This window comes from Triturus cristatus, chromosome 6 (assembly GCF_964204655.1).
Source record: "Triturus cristatus chromosome 6, aTriCri1.1, whole genome shotgun sequence".
Taxonomy (NCBI): domain Eukaryota; kingdom Metazoa; phylum Chordata; class Amphibia; order Caudata; family Salamandridae; genus Triturus; species Triturus cristatus.
The window spans coordinates 231,723,973-231,748,141 of record NC_140589.1 but is presented as its reverse complement, the minus strand read 5'-3'; the positions used below and the strand labels follow the sequence as shown (position 1 = coordinate 231,748,141).

Here is a 24,169-nt window from a genome sequence, read left to right as displayed (position 1 = left end):
TGATGGGTTCTCTGGGATCACTGGGAGTCCGTGTTAGCTGTAGAGGAGGGTTGGATGTTGGGAGTGCGACCAGTCTGGTCCTTCGCCACACCAAGCCTTTAATTTCATCCTGAAAGCAAGTGGTATCCAGAATATCGACTACCATTATATCGTCAACCTGAATGTATCTTGCTATGTCTATATTCACTATTCTTAACTCCTCAGTAGTGTCCCTTGTTGATATACAGATGTTTATGGTATGTGGAGCTGGGAATAGTAAATCTATACTTACCTTTTCTATACTGACTTTGACAATATATAATTCTATTCGTTATTTTGGTAGGTATGCTTTTTGTAGAGGAATATATCTGTTCTTAATATTCTGGTACGCAACCGCGAGATGCCTTTCTCGAGGCACGGAGAGTCAGAGTAGGAAAGATGCTACTGAGAGTCCAGGGAAACTTCTCCGTTCAGGGATTCGAAATTGAGTGTTTGTGCTGTAATACCACACTTTTGCCACACTCAAATTTTGCTCGGTAAAACCTCGCAGATTAACGTTGATGAAACGCCACAAATTTTAAGTTTTGCAGATTTTTGCAGCATTTTGCAGCTCAGAAAGAGGGTGTGTGTGGTATTACCATGTTATTCTCTTGCTGAGATGTGGAACTCAGCATAGGGTTGATATCAGTGCAGGGTTAATATCCCTAATTAACTCACCATGGTGCTCTATTTGGAAATATAGAAGTACAGGTACTCACTATTTGGAGTGCCCATTTTCTCCCCGGAAGTGCCGGCACTCTCCCGATAAATGTATAGCAGCAGTGCTAAATAGTGCAGGTTGCTCCCTTTCATATTAAAGAAGTGCAGGTACTCAGTACTGGACAGTACCTACCTATTTAAAGCACTGACTGACCAGCTGTAATAAGGACCTAAATGTTAATTTTGCCTTCATTGACTATGTAATGTACATCAATTTCTAACTACTTTTCCAACAAAAGGACATTACAAATTTAATTCATGACAATTTACTCCAACACCCTCAAAATAATTAAAAGAAAATACATATATGATCAAGTTGTAGAATACTGTAAACACACTTTTTATCGTATTGCATTAAAATCCATTTACTTATGAGACCGATCAGGCAGTGTGGCACACTTGCAACAAGCCAGCATAAGGCAGAAACCAAACTAAACCAAAGAACAGGCTTTGACTCCATTAAACCATCCCACTTACTATTGTGGAGGCATTGGCTAAAAATAAAGATACCTATGGTAACAATGTTTCGGCTTTTTGCAGTCCGTTGCCTAAAACCTTCTTCAGGACATCAAGCCTCTGTATCTTTTCCTAGAGTGTGAGCTGCACCCACCTGTGCCTCTCCCGCACCTCCACCATCTGCCGCTTGCTTGTACAGAGCTCCATTGCTTAGCCTTAGAAGCTAGGCTTTGTAGCTAGGTTTGCAACAGATACATCCTGTACATAGTTTTATAGATACTTATGACTAATTCATACAGTCTGTGACTGATGCTGGTAAGGGTTTCTTCAAGAGTAACCTTTTTTCTGGTTTGAGATTCTTGCAGTAAATAAAAAAGGTTCTTCAACATTCAGTTGTGTTTGTGTTTTTGTTCTGTTCTCATTAGGTCTTGCTAGACCACTTTACCTGTCTGCAAACATCTTGTGTTTAGTACTTTAACGTGCTTTGAGTATGCCTTCGGTCTGCCTCTGGCTGATGACTGGATAGCTTTCTTGACAAGCTCATCTCCCTGCTAGCAATTGACTGGCTTGCCTCCCTAGTCTTTTGTTTATCCCTCCCATAGGATCAGTTCTGCCTCACAATGTTTTGATTAGTTGATGCTTTGTGTCCTTTTCTGTCTCTCGGACACAATAAACATGGTCCCCCACCTTCCACCACCACTGCTTGCTTCTTATTGCTGCTGGTATTTGCTTCCTAAAGCCAGTTGGCTTTTAAAAGGCCAGTATTGGCTGCGGCAGTAGTCTTGGAATTCTATTCTAGACTTTTCATCTAAACGTAATGCCAGGTTATATCATATTGTGCATAGACATGATGTCGCGCAGTATGGTGCAACGAGGCAGCCATCTAGAAATTTCATTTTGTAGAACTAGTTAACCCATTTATACCATTCCAAGAAAGCTGTCAAATTGTTTCTTGGTCATCTTGTAATGGTGTAACTATATTATACAACAAAGGAAAATGGTATTCCATGATGGCCACCACATTATGTCACATTGCATATAGAAGCAATGTGATGCGACATGACAACGTGGAAGCCATTTACTTTATTCTATTATTTAATATCAGTTATACTGCTCCAAGAATGCTGCCTTGTGGCTTTAAGGTGCAACTTGATAGACATTAGTGCATAATTAGTTCTGAAATAATATTTAGGCTTTTGTCCAGTGAAGAAGTTTAATTTTAACAAGCATTAGAGAAACAGATCTATATGCATTAACAAAGCGAGACCAGTTCACTTTACCTGCACTTATTTTTAAGTTGATAGGAAGGATTATTGATCAAGTAGCGCAGGGGATAGAAGTTCACTATTATCTTCCCAAAAACGTATGTTTTCCTGTCTTCCATTTGTATGGTCCACAAGATAACAACTCCTAGACTTTAAACATTCTAACCTGACTAATAAAAAAACTGTACAGTGGAAATGTTTCTATTGTGGTATACTTTTGTCCGTCTCCCTCCTTTACCTGGAAGACTTCTGCCACATTGTGTTGGGTGTTCATTCAACATTAACATCAACTGTAAACATTCAATAAGTGACCGAAATAGTCACCCATTGGGAGATAATAACACAGTTCCCTGATATTATTTAATCATGTATGTCGATCTGCAAAACTGACAGCAGCACTAGAGCAAAGGATTTATAGTAGCGCCAGGAAAAATAACATTTTGCTGTTCAGGCGCTCCTTCTCTCTTAAGCATAATACCATTTCTTAAACCAGTAATCTGGCGCTCTGTTGTGATTCTTGTGGCGCAATAATAAAGCTGTGCTCCGGCCCATTTGAGTATCTCGCAATTATCTACTGGAACCCACTCTGGTCAGATGGAACTTTTTTCTTGCCTGATAGCATGGAGGGAAAATTACCGTTATCACAATTACAGTCTGCAATTTGCCATAATCAAGGACTCGAGACTTAATCTCTTGGCTCTCTGGTTTTTATTATCAACATAAAGATTTGGAGATACAAAGTCCTCAACACGAGGCACAACAAGTACATAGGCACTAAAACAAATGCTACTCTACGAAGAATCCGCATACGGCTAAAAATAACTAAAAGTACAATCTCTAAAAGCATGAGGTAGAACACTACCAAGCAAATGTCGATACTAGGGACACTGAACCATACCATCTCTGTCCCTACTCTGTACTAGGTGACATCCCTACCTAGCAATCCCTTGAGACCCTCATCGAATAAAAGGTGTCAGAGTGAAACTTCCTAAGAAGTCCTCACTTAGAGAGCTTGGTCTAAGTTGCCCCCTCTACCCTTCGCCTAGCCGTCCTCTGCTTTGGGCTGCCCCGCTCTGCTCTGCTCCACCCTCGGGGCGCTGTCCCTAATACAGTACCCCAAGTCTCCGAACACGCCCTTTGCGCCTCCTCTCCTTCCGGGGTCGTCTTTCAGTACTTTTCCACAGAGCGCTGTCCAGTTCCATCGTCCATCGCTTGGCCTTGAGTCCCAGACGCCATCCGCACTAGGAGTTACGATTGGCACATTCCAATACACTCCCATGTCTGGCTTTCTCTACATAATTCAAATTACGAACAAAGAGCTTCTCTACTAACGAGCAACTGTCCTTGCACCTGGGGTGAGATCATGCAAAGCAGACATTCTTCACATCTTTTAAGTTGCAATTTACTACAGCCTAAAACCTCTACTGGAATAAATCCCTTTTGGCCTATTGCCCTTGGCTAACATAAGAAAATACCAGGCCTTTCGCCTCAACGATATATGCGAATTCTGGCCACTACTTCGGTTACACAAGCAGGTTTCAATCACAGTATTGACATTTACGTCTTTCTTTCATGTGTGGTCAAGCTAAACAACCTACGGACACGAAGTCTGGGGTACACATTTCTAACACCACATTGCATTTCCCGTAGCTAAACACTATACATTTCTCTAATACGTTTACCATGTGCTTGTACATAGCTAGCACTTCTACTAAAATCGATATAGGTTATACAGTTGTAATACATTGCACACGAAATCCCTGAGTACACATTTGGTTATATACGGGTGCCGACTAACAGTGAATATAACGCACCCCTACAATTCTCAAACTTTTAAACGCTACATCAGTTCCCCCCTTTGATGACATCCGTCATCACACCATTACATTTCCTTCTTCAGAACTGATTTAAACCGTGCTAGTCATAACATTTCCATGTCGGACTCCCTCCAGTTTCTTAAGACTCTCATATTGCTGCTCCTGGAGCTTTGCCAACCTCCTCTCGTTTGCCTTTAGAGCTCTTTCAACCTTGCCTCCTTGATACCACTTCCATGCCTTTACACATCCCCACAAACAGATCACACAAACTACGGCAATAATAATCGGTTTCAACACTGAACCTAGGAATCCACTTCCCAGATTCGCAAACCAAGTTCCCACTCTTCCAAATCCTAATCCAATCTTCTCCCACACATTCACCTCCGTCAGATCCGTAATCTCCTTGTGAATAGTCGTTATGTTGTCTATGTACTTCCCTATCTCCTTCGAGTTGTCTGGAATATACGTGCAGCATTCCTGAACTTTCAATAATTTGCAGACTCCGCCTTCTTTTGCTAACAACACATCTAAAGCAAGGCGATTCTGCAAAACCATATTCCGGATCGACAACATCTCTCCAGCCACCAATATCAAAGATCTCGCCGTGTTCATAGACAACTCATCAACTACAGTCGCCAACCTTCGGATCTTCACATCATTCAACACCACACCCATACTAGGTATCATTGCTCCGTATATGTCCCCAATCACTGCACCGGCATTTGTAGCCCTACGTTTCCTGGGCGGTCGCTTCGTCTCTAACAACTCCAAGTCCCTTGTGTGATAAATCTTCGGGAATATGATAGCCAAATAGCATACTCCATACCAATTGTCGGGTAGTCTGACATAAGCATTCGTCCCACAAACATAATACACTGTCGGGATTACTTCTACTGGACCTTGCATAAAATTCTTAGCATAAGCTTCCACTGTAAAAGTCTGAGAACAAATGCTATGTCCTACTGCGACCTTCTCCGTCTTGGATTGAGGCCGTGCAATACACAAATTCCCTCTCTGTGCCTCATCCAATGCTATTGGTCCATAACTTCCCTTAGATCTGTGAGCTCTCTCCTCGTCCGTCCAATCTACTGGGCTATCTCCGGTGTGTCGTGTCTCGGTCAACTTTCTATACCTGTCCTCTACTTGGTCTATGAATTTCTTCTCTATCTCTGATAACGCACATGTCAGGTTATTCCTGTGAGCATGCGCCGTATCCAGTTTCACAGTCGGTCTAAAATATTTCAGGAGCCTGTCCTCTTTCTTATCCAGATCATATCTATTCAAATGCTTGATTGCTGGCACCTCGGGAAGTACCGTGTCAAAATTTGAGAAGAAATACTCGAACTGTCTCCTGTCATAAAATAAACTGAGCCATATGCTACAAGAAATCCCATAAGTCAATGGGAGATGATGATACTTGATACCCTCATCCACTGAAGCAGGCAACTGCATGCACACATAACAATCCTTCACATCCATCGCATCAACATACTCATACAGCAACCTTGCATACGCGTTAAGCTTAAAATCACCCTTTGACAAATCCATGTGAAGTCTGCGAACATCTCTCAACTCCGATGATTCCTGTTCGCTAATACTAACACCACTCTGCCCTGGGGTAATAGGTGTGGGTGCTCCCTGAACCTTCCCCTCTTGCCTGTGAGCCACCATGTAGGAACTGATCACTACCGCAAATATGGTGACTACTACAACTCCTATCAATGTGCCTATTATCAGTTTAGCCCTACGATGTGGGTTTACAGGATCTGCCATCTTCGGAATATGCTCAATGTCCAATGCAGTCTCTGAAAGGATAAGTCTCTTTCTCATTAATGTCTCTTTCGTGAACTTAGGCAACCCTCCCTAACTTTCTTCGTTCTACAACGGAAAAATCCCTAATTTTGTTCTTCTTCCGCTCGGCTCTAGGTAATCTTCTTCTTAGCTTACAACCTTTCTCAAATCAATCTAACATAAGCGCCGGTCCCAACAGCTCCAGGACTCCCTGCAATATTTCGAGCTTAAGAATAATCAGTTCTTGTGGATCTGGCAATGCTGTGAACGTCGGGAACTCTAAATTGTCCAAGATCATACCTCGAATGGTACTCAGGAATGGCGGACTTGGGATATGAATCGTCAGAATCCCTTCGATCTCCAATCCCGGAACTTTCAGCAACACTTCCACCCTCTGGAGCGGGACACTGTTGACCAATGTCATCGACCTCAATCTTCCCGTGCTCGGTAACCCTGGCATCAGTCACTTGGTATGCCCACTCCGGGGAAGCGTACTTCCGACTTGGCACTCGAGTTCTCTTGGACCTTCTCACACCACCTTGAGGATTTTCCTCGTCTCCCGATTCTTCTTCTGGTTCTTCCGAAACTGGTGCAAGGTCGGTGTCTGGGGCCAACCTCAGGTTTACCCGGTCCTGCTTTGCGGGCCAAACCCTTTCCGCTTCGGTGGCTCCCCCCGTCTTCTCTCCGATACCCTGTGCACTGACTTCCTCTTCTTCGGCAGAACTCGATTCTGTACTACCCACTGCACCTCTCGCTCCTTCGCCGGTTTCTGGGTCAGTACTTTCTTCACGTCCTCCCCCAACTCGATTCAGTGCACCATCAGCCGCTTCAGCAACCCTTACAGCTTGACTGGCCCTCTCTGGCGATTCTGTCGGCTCACTGGGATCTTGGTTCTCGAGAGGGGCTGTATCTTCCAAGGGTGCTGGAACTCTGCGGGTATGAGAAGCATGCACCCAGTTCGGTAACCCTCCGCACTTGACAGCAGTGTTCGTAACAAGGATTACTTGGAAAGGGCCACGCCACCTAGCATCCAAACAACTCTTCCTCACGTGCTTTCGGACCAGGACCCAATCGCCTGGGTCCAAGTCGTGGCACCTGTCACTCGCAGCTGGAACCGTTGCTGTCTGCACCTGCTGAGACACAGAACGGACCACGTCAGCAAGGCCTTTACAATAGTCCAGGATCATATCATCAGTGATATTTATCAGAGCAGTGGCAGGTATTGCAGGCAAACGCATCGCTCTTCCCATGAGGATTTCATGGGGTGACAACCCAGTTCTTCTATCAGGCACACTTCGAAGGCTCATAAGGACCAAAGGTAATGCGTCAGGCCATTTCAGAGACGTAGACGAACACACTTTCGCCATCCGAGCCTTCAGAGTTCCATTCACCTGTTCCACTATCCCTGAAGCCTCTGGTCTATAGCTACAGTGTAACCTCTGATCTATATTCAAAGCAGCACAAAGCAATTTCATAACTTCGCTGTGAAAATGAGTTCCTCTGTCCGATTCAAAGGACGTCGGGAACCCGTACCTTGGAATGAGTTCTCTCAATAAGAGTTTCGCTACTGTGAGTGTGTCACATCTGCGTGTAGGGTACGCCTCCACCCACCTGGAAAAGACACATACTATCACTAATATGTACCTCAACCCATTACACTTCGGCATTTCGACAAAATCCAACTGCATCCTATTGAAAGGTCCCCCTGACCTCCCTATGTGGCTCAATGTCACAGCAGTTCTCTTCCCTACATTCATCTGTTGGCAAGTGACACATCTCTGGCACACAGTTTCAGCCACGGCACGAAACTTCGGATTGTACCAAGTCTGACGAAACACTCTCATCATGGCATCCCTACCCAGATGTACAGCACCATGTATCAACCTCGCCATGGGATTCAACAAACCTTCTGGCAACACTGCTCGTCCATCATTCGAAACCCATATATCCACATCTCCCTTCTCACATCCCGCTCGTATCCAGCTGTCACGTTCTTGATCTGAGACCCCTTCCTGAAGCTGCTTCAGTTCCTCCCATGTGTCAGCCACTGCTAACATCTGACCATACACCACCTCTTCCCCGGTTTCCTCAATGTGGATCTCAGTAAAGTTGCATCCCTGCTCTGCACAAAATCGAGCTACTTCGTCTGCATAGTTATTTCCCAACGAGACAAAGTCGCTTCCCTTCGTGTGGGCTGCACATTTAACAACAGCAATTTCATCAGGACCTTGCAATGCTTTTAACAATTTCCGCACATAATCACCATTTCTTATAGGAGAACCTGAAGACGTCATAAACCCTCTCTGGGACCATAGCTGTCCGAAGTCATGAACCACACCAAACCCGTACTGGCTGTCCGTGTAAATAGTTACACGGATCTTGTCGGCTGCCAAACAGGCACGAGTCAGGGCAATGAGCTCAGCCACCTGCGCGGAGTGTACTCCTTCTAAACAAGCGGCTTCAACCACACCCGTAATGGTGCATACAGCAAACGCTGCTCTCAATCGACCGACACTGTCTCTTAAACATGAACCGTCTACAAAGAAAATCTCATCTGACACCGGGAGCGGTTCATCGACAATGTCGGGTCTCGGTTTGGTGCATAGTTCAGTCACATCGAGACAATCATGGTCCTCACAATCTTCATTATCATCTATTTTTAGAACAGGCAACAGTGTAGCAGGATTTAAAACAGCACACCTCTTCAATGTCACATTATCGGCTGCAAGAATAACTTGCTCATAACGAGTCAGCCTATTATTCGTGAGGTGCTGCGTTTTAGTCCTAGTCATCAACAATTCAACAGAATGTGGCACATGTACAGTAAGTGGATGACCCATCACAATGCTCTCACATCTCTCAATGCTGACACCTGTTGCCGCAACGGATCTGAGACATCCGGGCAACGCAGAAGCTACTGGATCTAGAGTAGCTGAGAAATAAGCAACTGGTCTACGGACACCTCCATGATTCTGGGTTAACACTGCTAATGCGCAACCTTCTCTTTCGCAGCAGAACAATGCAAATGCCTTGTTATAATCCGGCATTCCCAACGCAGGAGCGCTACATAAGGCTTCTCTCAGCCTCAGAAATGATTTCAAACAGTCGTCGTCCCATGGTACCGGATCACTTACATCCTTTCGCGTCAGCCGCTGCAAAGGCATCGCTTCAAAGGAAAGGTTTGGGATCCACTGGCGGCAATAGCCCACCATTCCCAAAAACATTCTAACTTCCCTCTGCGTCGAGGGAACTGGCATTCTCAAAATCGCATCAATGCGATCTGGAGACACCTTCCTTTTACCCTTTTCAATCCTGTGCCCCAAATACTGTACCTCAGGTAAACAGTATTGCAGCTTGTTTGGAGACACCTTGTGACCGTTCTCTCCCAGGAAATTCAACAACGCAATGGTATCGATCCTGCAAGCGTCTTCTGTCTCTGACGCGACAAGCAGGTCGTCAATGTACTGCACCAAAACAGAGTTTTTCGGCAACACAAGACCTTCCAGATTCTTCTTTAACAGCTGATTGAAAATCGATGGGCTCTCCGTATACCCCTGTGGGATACGGCACCACGTTAATATACGATTTTCTAGCCTAAAGGCAAAAAGAAATCTACTCTCTTCATGTAGGGGAATCGAAAAGAATGCCTGACACAAGTCAATCACTGTGAACCATCCAGCTTCGCATGGGATCTGGAACAGTATCACAGATGGATTCGGTACCACTGGACAACATGGAACAACTATGTCGTTTATTTTCCGCAGGTCTTGCACTATCCTGAACTTCCCACTCGGTTTCTGCAGTCCCATAATGGGTGAATTACATGGACTACCCATGATCTCCACCAGTATTCCCTGCCTAATCATAGACTCAATCACAGGTTTGATCCCAGCAATCGTCTCAGGCGACAGTTTATACTGAGGGGTTCTCGGGAATTCCGCGTTTGGCTTAACCTGTATCTTCACTGGTTCCACTCCCCTGACTAAGCCGATCTCCTCTCCGCTTAGATCCCACACATCGGTCGCAACTGACTCCCTCAAGTCCTGTGGAAGCTCCTCCACTGTCAGAGCCGGGTACACTTCCACGCACCCCTGCTGATTTGCAACCTTAAAGGTCGCGTCGTCATCTCTGGTCTGTACCTCTACTCCCCTCGGGGTACAGTAAATTGTGCAATTGAGCTTACACAATAAATCTCTTCCCAACAGACAAACAGGACTAGAATCGCACACCACGAACTGATGTCGATCCCTAAAGTTTCCTATCCTGACGGGAATCGGTTCCGTCAAGGGGCTAACTAGTCTCTTGTTCGCCACTCCAACCACTTGTATACTTTCTCCCGAGAGGGCTACCCCCGGAACTACTGCTGATCTTATGGTTGACCTGGTAGCCCCCGTATCTACCAAAAAGGTAGTAGGGCGTCCATCGAGTTCGGCTTCCACAAAGGGTCCCTTCTGATCTACCTCTAGTATGGCCCTGAGCAGGCAATCATCGTCCTGACCCAAACTTAACTGCGCCAGCAAATCCGCATCCCTCTCCTCTTCCACTTCGAACATGGGCATCTGCAAATAAGTCCGAGCTCCCTGCTGTATGTTCTGCATCCTGGGTGGCTGGGGAACCTGCACCTGCGAGACGCCTGTCCCCCCTTGCATCATTCTCGGTACAGTCACCGTCTGTACCTGTTCCGCCCCAGGGACCTGACCCATTCCTCCCTCCATCTGCGGCTGATTATAGGGGTTCAAGGGACACTCGCGCCTCCAGTGTCCCACCTGGTGACACTGGTGACAAGCAGTCGTCTTCTTCAAGATCGCTACCTCTATTCCTGTCCTAGGGTCTACGGGTCTCGGCCTTCCCTGACCCTGCATATTCTGATTCCCTGTCTGATAATTTCCCTGTCTTCGCCCCACTGGACCCCCATTCGGCGGTCCCTGAGCCGCTTGCATCTGAATGAGCAATAAGTTATCCTTCATCTTCTTGTGCTTGGACTCAATCTCATCCGTGCAGTACCTGGCGTACCGCAAGATCTCGTCTACAGGCTTATTCTGCCAACAGATCAAATGCTGCTGTATCATAAGACTGACCTCGGGCTTCAAACCCAGCACGAACTTAGACACAAACTGTCCCATATCCTTCGTTTCCAGCTCATCTAAACCACTGTACTGCTTAAAAGCCTTCAAAAGTCTCTCATAAAATTCATGTACTGTCTCCTTTGGCTCCTGCACTGTCCTGTCTATCTTCACCCAATCGATGTCCTGGGGTGAAACCTTCGATTTCAACCACGTAATTACCTTATCGTACAGCCTCATTACCACGGGCGACGGACCATTTGTAACTATGTTCCTATCAGGCTCATAGTCCGGCCAATCTACAGCAATTTTACATGCGTTCCACAGATCTCCCGGAACTACGATATCGAATAAGGTGTTCAGATCTATCCACAACACCTTCGAAATCTTAACGAAACGCTCAACTTGCTTGTACCACTCTGCAGGCTTCTCCCTGAGCCTGGGAAAATCATTCGTAAATGATGCCAAATCCCCCCTGCTCCATGGTACATGCACATATCCTCCATTCGCCACCTCTCTCAAAGGAAGGATCTTTACCTCCTGCAAATCTCCTTCAGAGCTCCCTCCTTTCGCTCCCCTAGAATTCCTTTTCCTAGCCCATTTCTCTTGCCATTTGTCGAGCATCAGCCATATTCTCATAGCTACAATCAATTCCTTGGTATGTGACCTTAGACCAACAACCCTTTTCTCTTCCAATTCCCGCTCGGTACAATGCATCCTATGGCTCCCTTGCAATGCTCTAGTCTTGGATAGATCCACCCCATATTCTCTAGCCAAACCCGCCAGTTTCTCATGTGCCACTCGTGCTTTACGAGTCACATCCTTTGCCACAAAAAGCAATTCATCGGGAGTATAGGTCAATACTCTCTCCAGAGGTAGATTCCCATATATTATTTCATCCGCCTCTGCTTTAAGTCTTACTACATCTATCATTCCTGCCTTCAAGGCTCCTTTCAACACCTGACAACTTGCTCCACGTCCCTCATCATACTCGCATTCCGATTCCTGCTCTCTCCTTTCCTCTGGTAGTTCTATGGGAGCAGAGTGGCTCGTAAAGGCAACTGGGGTTGTCCCCGCTCGGCCCATATTCCAGCTCATTTGCTTCTTTGGCGGTACCCATGATCCTAAATCTGGTCTCGACTCCATCAGAGTCCTCGGCCTCACCGGTCTCTCGTCCTCTTCGCCCCTAGATGTGTCCGACACCGCTGCTAATGGTGTACTCCACTGCACAGGGCTTGGAGGTCGGGCCGTTGCCCCTTCCAACTCACTTTCCCCACTTTCTCGCCTAGTTCTCTCTGCCTCTCGTTCGGACCTCTCTCTCGCCTCTGATTCCGGGCTGTATATGGACACAATCGGTCCAATGGTGACCGGTACCCTCAATGCATCCGGTAACCTCATCTCTCCTTCAATCCTTCGGCTGGTCCCCGACTGACCCTGTGAACTCGCTGTTTCAACGAGACCAACCCTTCCACTCGGGTCTCGGGCTGGATCGTTACCCTTCTAGTTTCCTCTCTCTCGCTCCACCTATCATCTGCCTCATCCGGGTTATAAGGGGGTGGTCTCTCGTCTAGCAATCTTTGCAATACATCATCATCAGAATCACTATCCTCTTTCTGTGCTTTCCCATTCCTTATCCCCGTCTCCTCCATTATCGCGGGATACAGTTTCGCTTCCTCGATTGTCTGCACTCTCCATCTTTTCTCCGCTGCGTCCCATTTGGCATCCTGAAACGCCCTAATCGACTTCCTCATCCTCTCCTGACTTCTTCCCTTTTCCTTATCATGCGCTGCTCGGATCCACGCATGTAATGCTTCAAACTGTGCTGGTCTTGGCAAGGGTTTTAAGGACCCCATCACCGTCTTCAGTTGGTACAGCACCGCTAATCTAAATGAGCCGTACCTCGGGAAAGCTAATTCCCCTTCACCTTGTGTAACCTTGTGCCAATTCTCGATCCAAACGATAGTATGTAACCCCACATTCTGTGCCATGTAATGTGCCGGTGTATCCTCGGGAGGAGCTTCTTCTCCCCCGCGGACAACCACATGCCTATCACCTCTACACAACTCTCGCAAAGCCCTAAGGCACTTCATAATGAACAAATTCGATCTCGCGCTCTATTTACTTCTTGTTCTCAAATCCTCCAATAACAGCGCGACTCACACCAACCGGCCTATCACAGCGCGACACCCTCTGACGTCACCTTCCTTAGTTCGCAGCAGTTCCCTTCTCCAAACTCGTTTCACGCTTACTCACGTCCCATTCATACACTGAAATAACCAATTAAGTTATTTCTCTGGCTGTCCGTCCACAGCCTCTGACTGTCCGTCCACAGTCTCTCGACCTTGTTGACCTCGATTGGCGCCCGTCTGCCCCCGTCCGGCCAGACAAAAACGCCTCTGATAGGTTACTAACACTCCGATCTGCTCACCACAACCCACGACCAGCGTTAAGTTGCCATACACACACGCATTCGCTCCCCCTATCTCGGTCCAGGTGATCGATGGTACCTCACGATCTCCTTTGGGTGGTCAACAAAATCTATCTCAGGTGTCTTCTACACCACAATTCCCGGGCTGCGCGCGCTCACAGCCTGATCTCACAATCACACGACATACACAACAACTCCGCAAGACATCACACAACAAATCAACACCGCAATCTACAACCACTCATTATGTTCATACTCACTCCTGGAACTGCTGCTTTCTGCCGCGCTGCTACTCGCCGTCGATGCTCATCTGCCGCCGTCTGCTGCTCGCCATCTGATGATTCAGCATCACTTATCGTCTCTTGGGCCTCAAGGGTCACTTATCCTTATCTAATCTTCCCTCGCTATCAGTAAGAAACCATCCTCGTTTGCTACCAACTGCTCCGGCCCATTTGAGTATCTCGCAATTATCTACTGGAACCCACTCTGGTCAGATGGAACTTTTTTCTTGCCTGATAGCATGGAGGGAAAATTACCGTTATCACAATTACAGTCTGCAATTTGCCATAATCAAGGACTCGAGACTTAATCTCTTGGCTCTCTGGTTTTTATTATCAACATAAAGATTTGGAGATACAAAGTCCTCAACACGAGGCACAACAAGTACATAGGCACTAAAACAAATGCTACTCTACGAAGAATCCGCATACGGCTAAAAATAACTAAAAGTACAATCTCTAAAAGCATGAGGTAGAACACTACCAAGCAAATGTCGATACTAGGGACACTGAACCATACCATCTCTGTCCCTACTCTGTACTAGGTGACATCCCTACCTAGCAATCCCTTGAGACCCTCATCGAATAAAAGGTGTCAGAGTGAAACTTCCTAAGAAGTCCTCACTTAGAGAGCTTGGTCTAAGTTGCCCCCTCTACCCTTCGCCTAGCCGTCCTCTGCTTTGGGCTGCCCCGCTCTGCTCTGCTCCACCCTCGGGGCGCTGTCCCTAATACAGTACCCCAAGTCTCCGAACACGCCCTTTGCGCCTCCTCTCCTTCCGGGGTCGTCTTTCAGTACTTTTCCACAGAGCGCTGTCCAGTTCCATCGTCCATCGCTTGGCCTTGAGTCCCAGACGCCATCCGCACTAGGAGTTACGATTGGCACATTCCAATACACTCCCATGTCTGGCTTTCTCTACATAATTCAAATTACGAACAAAGAGCTTCTCTACTAACGAGCAACTGTCCTTGCACCTGGGGTGAGATCATGCAAAGCAGACATTCTTCACATCTTTTAAGTTGCAATTTACTACAGCCTAAAACCTCTACTGGAATAAATCCCTTTTGGCCTATTGCCCTTGGCTAACATAAGAAAATACCAGGCCTTTCGCCTCAACGATATATGCGAATTCTGGCCACTACTTCGGTTACACAAGCAGGTTTCAATCACAGTATTGACATTTACGTCTTTCTTTCATGTGTGGTCAAGCTAAACAACCTACGGACACGAAGTCTGGGGTACACATTTCTAACACCACATTGCATTTCCCGTAGCTAAACACTATACATTTCTCTAATACGTTTACCATGTGCTTGTACATAGCTAGCACTTCTACTAAAATCGATATAGGTTATACAGTTGTAATACATTGCACACGAAATCCCTGAGTACACATTTGGTTATATACGGGTGCCGACTAACAGTGAATATAACGCACCCCTACAATTCTCAAACTTTTAAACGCTACATCAGCTGTCTAACTTTGGTTTTATAAATCACTGGCCTTGATGGGTGCATGCTGCCCAAACATGCTGTATAGAATAGCCTTGCTTTTTGGGTTTTCTATATCTGCTGTGGTTTCCCTTGAGTTTTCTACTGTTTTTATAGTCCCGGTATGAAACGACGGGCAACCAGTACTATTTGGAGGTTGAATCAAAACAGAGTTGGGTTGATCTTCAGAGGCAAGATCCCTGGCCTGCAGGGCAGAGCGGTGCATGCTGGGATACTCAGCCAGAATGCACATGGCATCCAGTGAGACAGAATATTTATCCGTCGTGCCCAAATCTGCAAAGGATATAGCTTTAAGCTACACTTCGTTTTGTTTCCCCCTGAGTGCGGTATAATAGGAGACGTTGATCCGTTAATCCAACCGCCTCCGACACCGATGCGAAATGTAGATTAGTAATGAATGAGGGGCACAAGGCCTTGTTTGGTAAAGAAAGGGCAGCTGTGTGTATAAGGATGAACTGGGAATGAAAGACACGAGGCTTCAATTTACAGGTAAAGCGCTCTCACTTTTTAAGACGCCATTTTCTACCGCGTTCATTCTGTCGAAATATGGCGGCCGCCATACTGCTGTGGCCATGTTCAGACTGAGTAGAATTATGTCACCAAGAAGTTGTTCATCCGTTATTTGTATCTTATAATTTTGCGTCTAATGCTTTAAGTGCAGCTCGTGTTACAGGAGGAAGAGAGAGTTGCAAAACAATTACGCATAAAGAGCAGGAAATAAAATCCCCTTCATTCCTTGGTAAACATGACTCACCCACCCTTAATAGTCTAGGAGTAGTAACAATTCAGGCTGAGAACCAAAAACCCTATATCCTGAAACAGAACCCACATAATGAGGTCACCCCCTTTCTCGTAAAGCTAACTTGGGCTCCTTACTCAGAATTGTAGTAACGAGTTCAGTAAATGAAGTAATGCACATTCAGAAGAGAAGCAACAATGGGTGTCTCTGTACAGTTTAGAAGTCACTCTAGAATTAACAAATAAAGACATGTTTAAGAACTGAGCTATGTATAAAAAAAAGTAAGGGTTTTTGCCTCTGTTGGCTTATTCTTTTGTTTGGGGCAAATGTAAAACTCTTATTGAATGTTGAATGAATTTCAAGAGTACTCTTAGAAATCGTCAGCAGTCGGAGTATGCCAGGTGTTGTCACAAATACATCTATAGAATTTTCACTTGATGGAGTAACTGCATATGGAAGTGTAACATAAAAGTGCATTATCACTTGTAACTTTTTTCCCCAAGAGAAAAAACAAATTTTACCCATGGAGTAACCCCTTGCATTCACCCTTATTGAATACTGGGGGATATCTCCCTGTTACTGTCCCGGAGACGCGCTTAATCCTGTGTTTTGAAAGAGTCAATTTTCAGAGTTTCCAAAGCACGGGTCCCCAAACCTTACTGTATGTAACAGGAGCTATGAATGTTCAATAAGTATCGTCCTGAGCTACTAATATTATTATTGTTGTAATAGAGACCACATCGGGCAAGATTGCATTAGTGGCCCCTCCAGACAAGTATCCCAGCAGTGATCGCATCAGAGCATCTGGCAGAGTTACCAGCAACAATGTAAACAAGCATTTGCAATGCAACAGGTCTCGCATTCACACGAGTTTGAGCTATTGGCATTGTAAATGACAGGTCCTTTTATTTATGTTTTGGGTTTTAAAACATAAATAAAAGGCATGGTCATTTGCAATAGCTTAAAGTCTCTCAAACGTGAGACCTATTGCATTGCAATAAAGGGCCTTCTTGACCGCTTCTTAGATTGTGAATATCAGAGGAAGAAACCGGCCTGCAACGTCTTCAAAGTAGTGATAAACAGTGCAGTGAAGAAGAAAGTGATGTTCATACAGGCTGTTATCACTATTATATCAGAATTACACAATTCTGATTTGATTAAATGACAAGTAGCTTCCTGTAACCCAGATTCTGATCCACCCAGATCAGAATGGGTTCATTCCAACTAGAAGTACCTTATTTAACCATAGAAGCCAGATCGGTCTTGTCTACGGTGCAGCATGTACGACAGAGCTATAGGTCGCTGTGTCTCGCTATATCGGAAATGCCTTTGAGGTCTTGCTTTACTTAATGGAAGTTCTTAAAAGTATGGGCATTGGTCCTGAGATCCTTGGCTTGATGTTTTGGCTGTAGTTGACCCCAAGAGCTTCAGTACACATAGGATAGGTAATTTCGGATTGTTTTAATATAGTTAGAGGAACACGTCAAAGTAATACGCTGTCACCCACAATGTTTGCCATCACAATGGAGCCTCTGACGTGTCTTCTGCAACAGAGAGCAACGGAGTGGAGCATAAGGGCAAACTATAGTTGCCACTTTATTCACCAAGATCATATGGATACCCACTGGAGGCACATAAAGATAAAGCCCTTCAGTTTCAGCATAAATTGTGTCTATTTTAGACACGAGGATGTAGTTCATACTAAACAAGCATTGGCATAGCCAATAGGTCTCGCTTTTGGGACCTTATAAGTGTTTAGCCATGCAACGGTTGCATAACTAAATACATATAAGTCCCAAAAGCGAGACCTATTGGCTATGCCAATGCTTGTTTCTGTTTATTACTGCTCTGTAGTGATGGCGGTGCACGGGTGCCACCATTACTACATAGAAGTAATAAACAGGAAAAAAAAAACCTGGCTCACGGAGAACATCAAAGCAGCTGTGCAGCCGCGAAAGTGAAAGTGATCGCGATCAAACATCAAAGCGGCCGTGAAAGTGAGGCGCACGCACCCACGCACATGCACTGTAGCTCTAGGCTACAGTGGTTGCACTTTGTTGAGCCCTCACAAAAAGTTTCGCCAGACCAGCGCATGCGCTGGGTCAGGCGAGACCTAAAAAGCACCAACACCACAAACCCCACAAACAGCAGCCGCCCGCTTTAAAGAAGTGTTGTTCCCATGCACTTGTGCTAATTGTTTGCTGCAACGGTGTGTAATTACTTGATGTGGCATAATAGCGTGATTTCATGTAACAAGTGTAATACAGTATTACTGGATTAACATGAAACTATGTAAGCTTAACTTGTATTTCATCCTGGGTCTACACAATATCCATCTGACCGCCACATAACATGTCTTGTTAGTCAAGTGTCAAGACATGCGCTTGTGTTCCGAGGCAGGACAGCAAGGCAGAAACAGTGCTTTTGACCATGGCGGCAGGTTCGGGAATGGCCCCTACCTGTAGTGTTTCATTATAAAGGACAGAGTGCGTTTATGGCTGCCGGTGAACAGGATCAGAAAGCGTTGTGATTCAGCAGGGGAAGGGAAGACAATCCTCCGCTGTGGCAGTGTTCGACAGGACCCTTCCCCTCGCAGGCAGGAGAGTGCGTACGTGCCAGGGGTGGAGAGTGCGTACGTGCCAGGGGTGGAGAGTGCGTACGTGCCAGGGGTGGAGAGTGCGTACGTGCCAGGGGTGTGAAATGACTGAGGGATGCCGCGGCTGGTGAGTGAAATGACTGGAAGGGAAGCCCCACAGAAGCGCCAGCAGCATGCCGTGCTGTCACGCGCCGCTGTTGCCATGGCGCTGCGGGATCCCTTCCATCGACTGCACTTCAACTCCCTGCCCTGCTATAGGTTCAACGGGATGTTACACTGCAGCGGCAGGATTCCCATCACCCAGGCATGTTTTCAAATACAGGCACAGAGCGGGAACTGATGTCATCCCCAGCAACCAGGACTTGAATTATTCAGGGCTGGCTGGAGCAGGCAGAAGTACAGCCTTGGATAAATACATGTGTGTGTGTTGTGTGTGCGTGCTTATATGTGTGCAGCTTTCTGTGTCTGTGCTCGTCTAAGGCGTGTTAAGCTTGACATGAGCATTCATTGATGCGAGTGTACAGGAGTTCGGCATCGTGTTCTGTGTGTTGTACGCCGTGTGTGTGAAAGCTGTAGGTGTCTAGCTGCTCATCCTCCGGTGTGTACTTGTGTATTCTGGATGTGTGCCTATATGTTTTATGCATGTACCTGTTTGTGCTTGTGAGTGAACTGTTGACCTGTTAAGTTTTCATGGATGTGTGTGCGTTGTGCGTTTGTCCATCCACCTGACCTCCGTGTGTGTGGGTGTGTGCGTGTTTCCCTAGTTTGAGCGCATGACTCTGCAGGATGGGCCTTTCCTTCTAAGCACTATGGCCATCGTCCTTTCTATCCCCGGGCCTCATCTTTTGTAATCCCAACACACTCAAAATGTCCAAACTTAGGCAGGATGTTCTTAACATCTCCTACAGCCTCGGCTCACACACTCGGCAGAAAAGCAAACAGCGCACGTTCTGCCCGGCCGCACAATTTTGGAATTCGCTTTCTATCCCATTCAGAAAAACAATCTACGATTTAAACTATATTTTTGTGTGTGTGTTGGGGGCGGTCGAATCCTGTCAGCCTTAGGGCCTGGGGAGTGCCAGCAGTCGAAATATGGGTGTGTTTTCGTGGCCTGGTGCGATGCCCAGCTAGCCCTTGCTTGAGGGAATGTCCGGTTGCCAATCTAGCCAGAATACGCTGCATTAAGTGCGATAGCCCACTCAGCAGCCTCAGGTGGGTAAGTCAATGTCTGCAGCAGAAACACTTGTAAACACTGCTGCTGTCTCTCAGAGTGCAGTCATATTTCTGCCATGTAGCTCTGTCAAGTAATATAAGCAGCATGTTAACATGTGGAGGCCAGCATGGTAAACAAGCGCTAGGCAGAACACACTTCCGGGTTTTCAGTAAAGACCTGCGTCCCTGCCTTCATGGACCATTCACATCCTAGCGATGTAAATTTCAGCAGACTGGCAGGAAGCGATTACCAACTGGCAAGTATTTTACCAACAAGGCAGGTATCTTTATGTCAGTACCGGTAAACACACAAGGAAAAGTGATAAAAATCCACTATGCCGAAATGTAAACGTACTCAGGATTAAAAAAAACCAAACTGAAATATATTGTAGGAGCTAGATAACTATTACGTTTAAATTATTAATAGATTAGACAACATTAGAATTACCCTGTGATAAAAAGACAGAGAATCCCACATAAAAGAAAATTTAAAAACTAGCTCCAGGTCATTTCAGAATCTCAAAAATTGAACAAATGGCGGGTAATTTTTTTGCGAATAAAGTGGAAATCCTGTAGGGTTCAGCAGTTACCCTTATTCCTTCCCCGGCGATTGGTTCTGCATTAAAAACCACAGGTTTGTGTGCAAAACCTTTCTACTCCAGCACCTCATCCTCGCTTGGGGTGTAGAAAAAGAAATCGTCCTCTCTGCTTGCAGATAAAAGACCTCACCGCCTCCCCCGAGTCTCGGTAAAAGTAAACACTCGTCCCACTAAACTTCACCAACAAGCAAGAAGCACTGGTGAGTGCAATGAGCCCCGCCGCCTTTAGGGGTGCAGTAACGGTCCACTCTGGGGGCCCACGGCTCCCAGGGCTGAGCTGACAGTAAACAGGAAGTGAGGCCGCCGGCCCCTTACCTTCTGGTCCATGATGGAGCAGGCCAGCTGCACGACGTACAAACTCCCGGGTCAGGCCGATTTGCATGGTGAAGGAGATGCCCGGGCAGGGTAGTAGGGGCAGCGGCGAAGGCCTGTGTTCCAGGCCGGGAGTGGGCATCGCCAGGCCGGGCGCCAGGAGGCTGGGGCTAGAGGGGTAGGAGGGCAGCGAAATCATCGCCCCCTCAGGCCGTCCTGGCAGTAGGCTCTGTTCCTCACATAGGCCCTCTAGCAAGCCATGGCGAGTGGCACCTCACATGGGGTAGGGAGGCAAACACACCCCCCTAGAGCCCAGTACTGGGTGTGGCTCTAGTAAAGTTCCAAATAAATGGGTAAAAGGTCTGAATCCGTCTTGTTGGTGTTTCCTGTTCTGTCCCTGAGCCAGGTCTTCAATGTGGAGACGTGGAAAGAGCTCCCTGTAGACCTGCACTGCAGCCAAGAAACAACAAGCTGATCGCCCAATACCGCTGCCAGAGAGCTCAGGCCGAGGCTGAGGCCAGGAAGCTTTCTGCGAGCAACAGACGACGAGTCCAGTCCGGGTGGGTGGGGCCTAAGGGAGACAGGGCGGTCACCAATCCCACTTCCAAAACCAAACCGACGACAATAGATCTTGCCGAGCGAGCAGCGCATGCGCTGCGTCGCTAGGCGAGACCTAAAAAGGTTTTATCAATTTGGAATCTACCTTCTACATGGGTAATAATATAAAAGCTATAGCTCCAATGTTCCTAGCACCAAGTCAAACATATGAGTAATAAGTCCTTCCAGCACCTCATGATTAATCACTCAAACACCAACTTTAAATATAACATGTATTTGTAAAGCACTTGTTCACCCTGAAGGAGTGTCTTGGCACTGAAGTAGCATATGTTTATTGTTGCCCAAGCAAATGGCTGGAACGGTTGAAATGGAAAGTCAAGTAGAAATGCAAAGTTTTTAGACAAACATCCACTTATGAGTTCTGAAAATACACACATTTTCATCTCAAATATACACTGTCAATTTTGGTATACATATTGTAATTGTAATTGCATTTATATAGCACCTTATGAGGCGTCAAAGTGCTTTTTTGGCGAGTAGCACGCTACTCCAGAACCCACACACATAGTAAAGCTACTTACAGATAGTCGGAGAGCTATCAGCAGCTCACAAGCTACTCGTTGGAGAAGCCTGTTCCAGAGTAGGACACGGTTTGAAAATTGTTGGTGGATATCCACAAACCTACCAAATACGATACGCTGGCTTTCACAGGAACCCCCACAAACGCTGCTCTGCAACAACATTTGCAAATTCAGGTAGTGTGCCATATTTTGAGGCGGGAAAATGAAACAATGAAGATTTTGTGTAGTTTCATTGTAATCAGGTGCACAAAATAAGTTATGAATGGGATCCTGCAAGGGCATGTTTCACTGTTCAGGCATAGTTATACACTCTTTTTTCTTTTGAATTTTCATGAAAACATTACGTACATATAATTTACAGAAAAAATAACTCCCTAAACGTCTCTGGCTGGAGGGTGAAATATGGGAGCTAATACTACAAGAGATTGCAAAGTGGGGTGTTGAAAGAATAATTGGGAGCGGGAAAGGGGTGGGGGTGAATTAAAAACAAAGCGACAGACAGGACTCGGCCTCAGAAAGGGGCTCATCTGTTTGCTTTTAGGATGGGCAGTAGGCAAAGAACAGCTTAATTTTTTAATAGCTATCGAATGTTCACTTATAAAGGAAGAAAAGAAGAAGTCTCGCTTATCACCTGCTCTTTCACTCACAGCGCTTGGAAGAAATTAAGTTGTCTGTTATGTGCTATACAAAGTAAACATTGTATTGAGTTTGCGTTTATATAGCGCTTCTTGCCCCGGATGTGGCGCTGGAGCGCTTGCAGATGGTTAGCGTGCTCTTCTGCTGTGGTACCATGGATGGATAGTGTCGTGGTCATGCATGAGGACCAGAGGTGTGCTCTTCTCTTGTTATTGTCACTCTGTCTGTGCATAAGTTGGAGCTAAAAACGAATAAAGGAAGTCATGCAGGGGGACATGTAGACAGTCACATAAATTCAGAGTTTGTTGTAAAAAAGTGTAAACATGATTGTTATTGCAATTAACATCAGTGGTAGTTTGAGCCCGTTTAAAAGGGCCGTCTGGTGAATGATGTCACATTTGGCCTCAAAACCCAAGCAGACTTCATCAAACAAAGGATCATTCTGGATGCTCACTGCTAGTGATTGTTAGTGATGCAGGACCAGGTGAAGATAATGCTGGCCGGCCTCTTTGAAGTTTGCTGATCTCTGGTAGTATATTCTAGGACGGTGCAAAGAGCGCCATGAAGGTACAATGCAAACACAGCCAGTGGCAATAGCACCACTGGCACTTGTGCAGAAATGAGATCATGTGTGGGCAGCAAAAGGACTCATACCAGGGACTGAAGAGGATTTCATGTTGCAAAGCCCGGAGATCACCTCGCCCACCACACTCAGACAGAAGGAACAGAGGCAGAAGTTGTCAAATGAGGGGGTGGATCCATGGGAGAGGGACACAACCAGGGGCCCACCTATTCAGGATGTTGATGTGTGGGACCAGCACACCAGAGATCCCAAGCAAGACTGTTAGCTTTCACGAAGAGTGAATTTGGTGACAACCACCTCATGCAAAATTCATGAGCTGGAACATCCGCGCTAGAAGCTGTCTGCGTTCGAGAGAGCAAAACCTCAGGAACACCTCAGATTTGTGTCATAAGAGGAGATGATCAGGGTCTTAATAGCTTTGGGTAGATTGACACAGTAGGAGCCCTAGAAGCCCATAACTGTGACTGTATCCCAAAAACGTATCATCTGCATCCTGCAGATAACACCATCTGCCCCTACGAGATAAAGTACAATGAGGAAGGTCAGAAAAGGATTGCCGTCTTCTCGAGTGTCGGCTGTAGCAAGCAGCAGCTGCTATTGCGGTCTGTGGTTGTGGGCTCTCACTTTGATCTTTTATGCTACTGTGGTTACCTTATCACCATGTACTTGCTGGTGACATTACCTAGTGCTAATCTGCCACTTTCTTCTCCCGAACACTAAAGTTATTTTTTTACATTATACTTTTGTGGTCATCCGTGGTTTGTGGCAATAATTTCAACATTTGCTAGGAAGGAATTTGAATAGTTATAGTGAAGGAATCCAGGAAAAAGTAAAGAAAAACACAAGAATTTTCGAGACTAGGAAATTATACAGTAATTGCATAAGGAACACAAATTGGGAAACACAACTGTTAAGGAACCAAGTACTCCGTAATTTATCCAACAAGCTTTATTGCGCTGGTCATAAAAAGGAACTGGCGAGAGCCAGGTAGGTCGGCTTCCAATCCA

The 24,169-nt window shown here is 46.0% G+C and overlaps 1 protein-coding gene across 2 annotated transcripts in view; it reads left to right on the top strand.

Annotated features, from left to right (window-relative positions):
- EVA1A (eva-1 homolog A, regulator of programmed cell death) overlaps positions 1–24,169 on the top strand; it is a 721,904-nt gene that overhangs the window by 317,871 nt on the left and 379,864 nt on the right. The gene's annotated exons all lie outside the window — the stretch shown is intronic.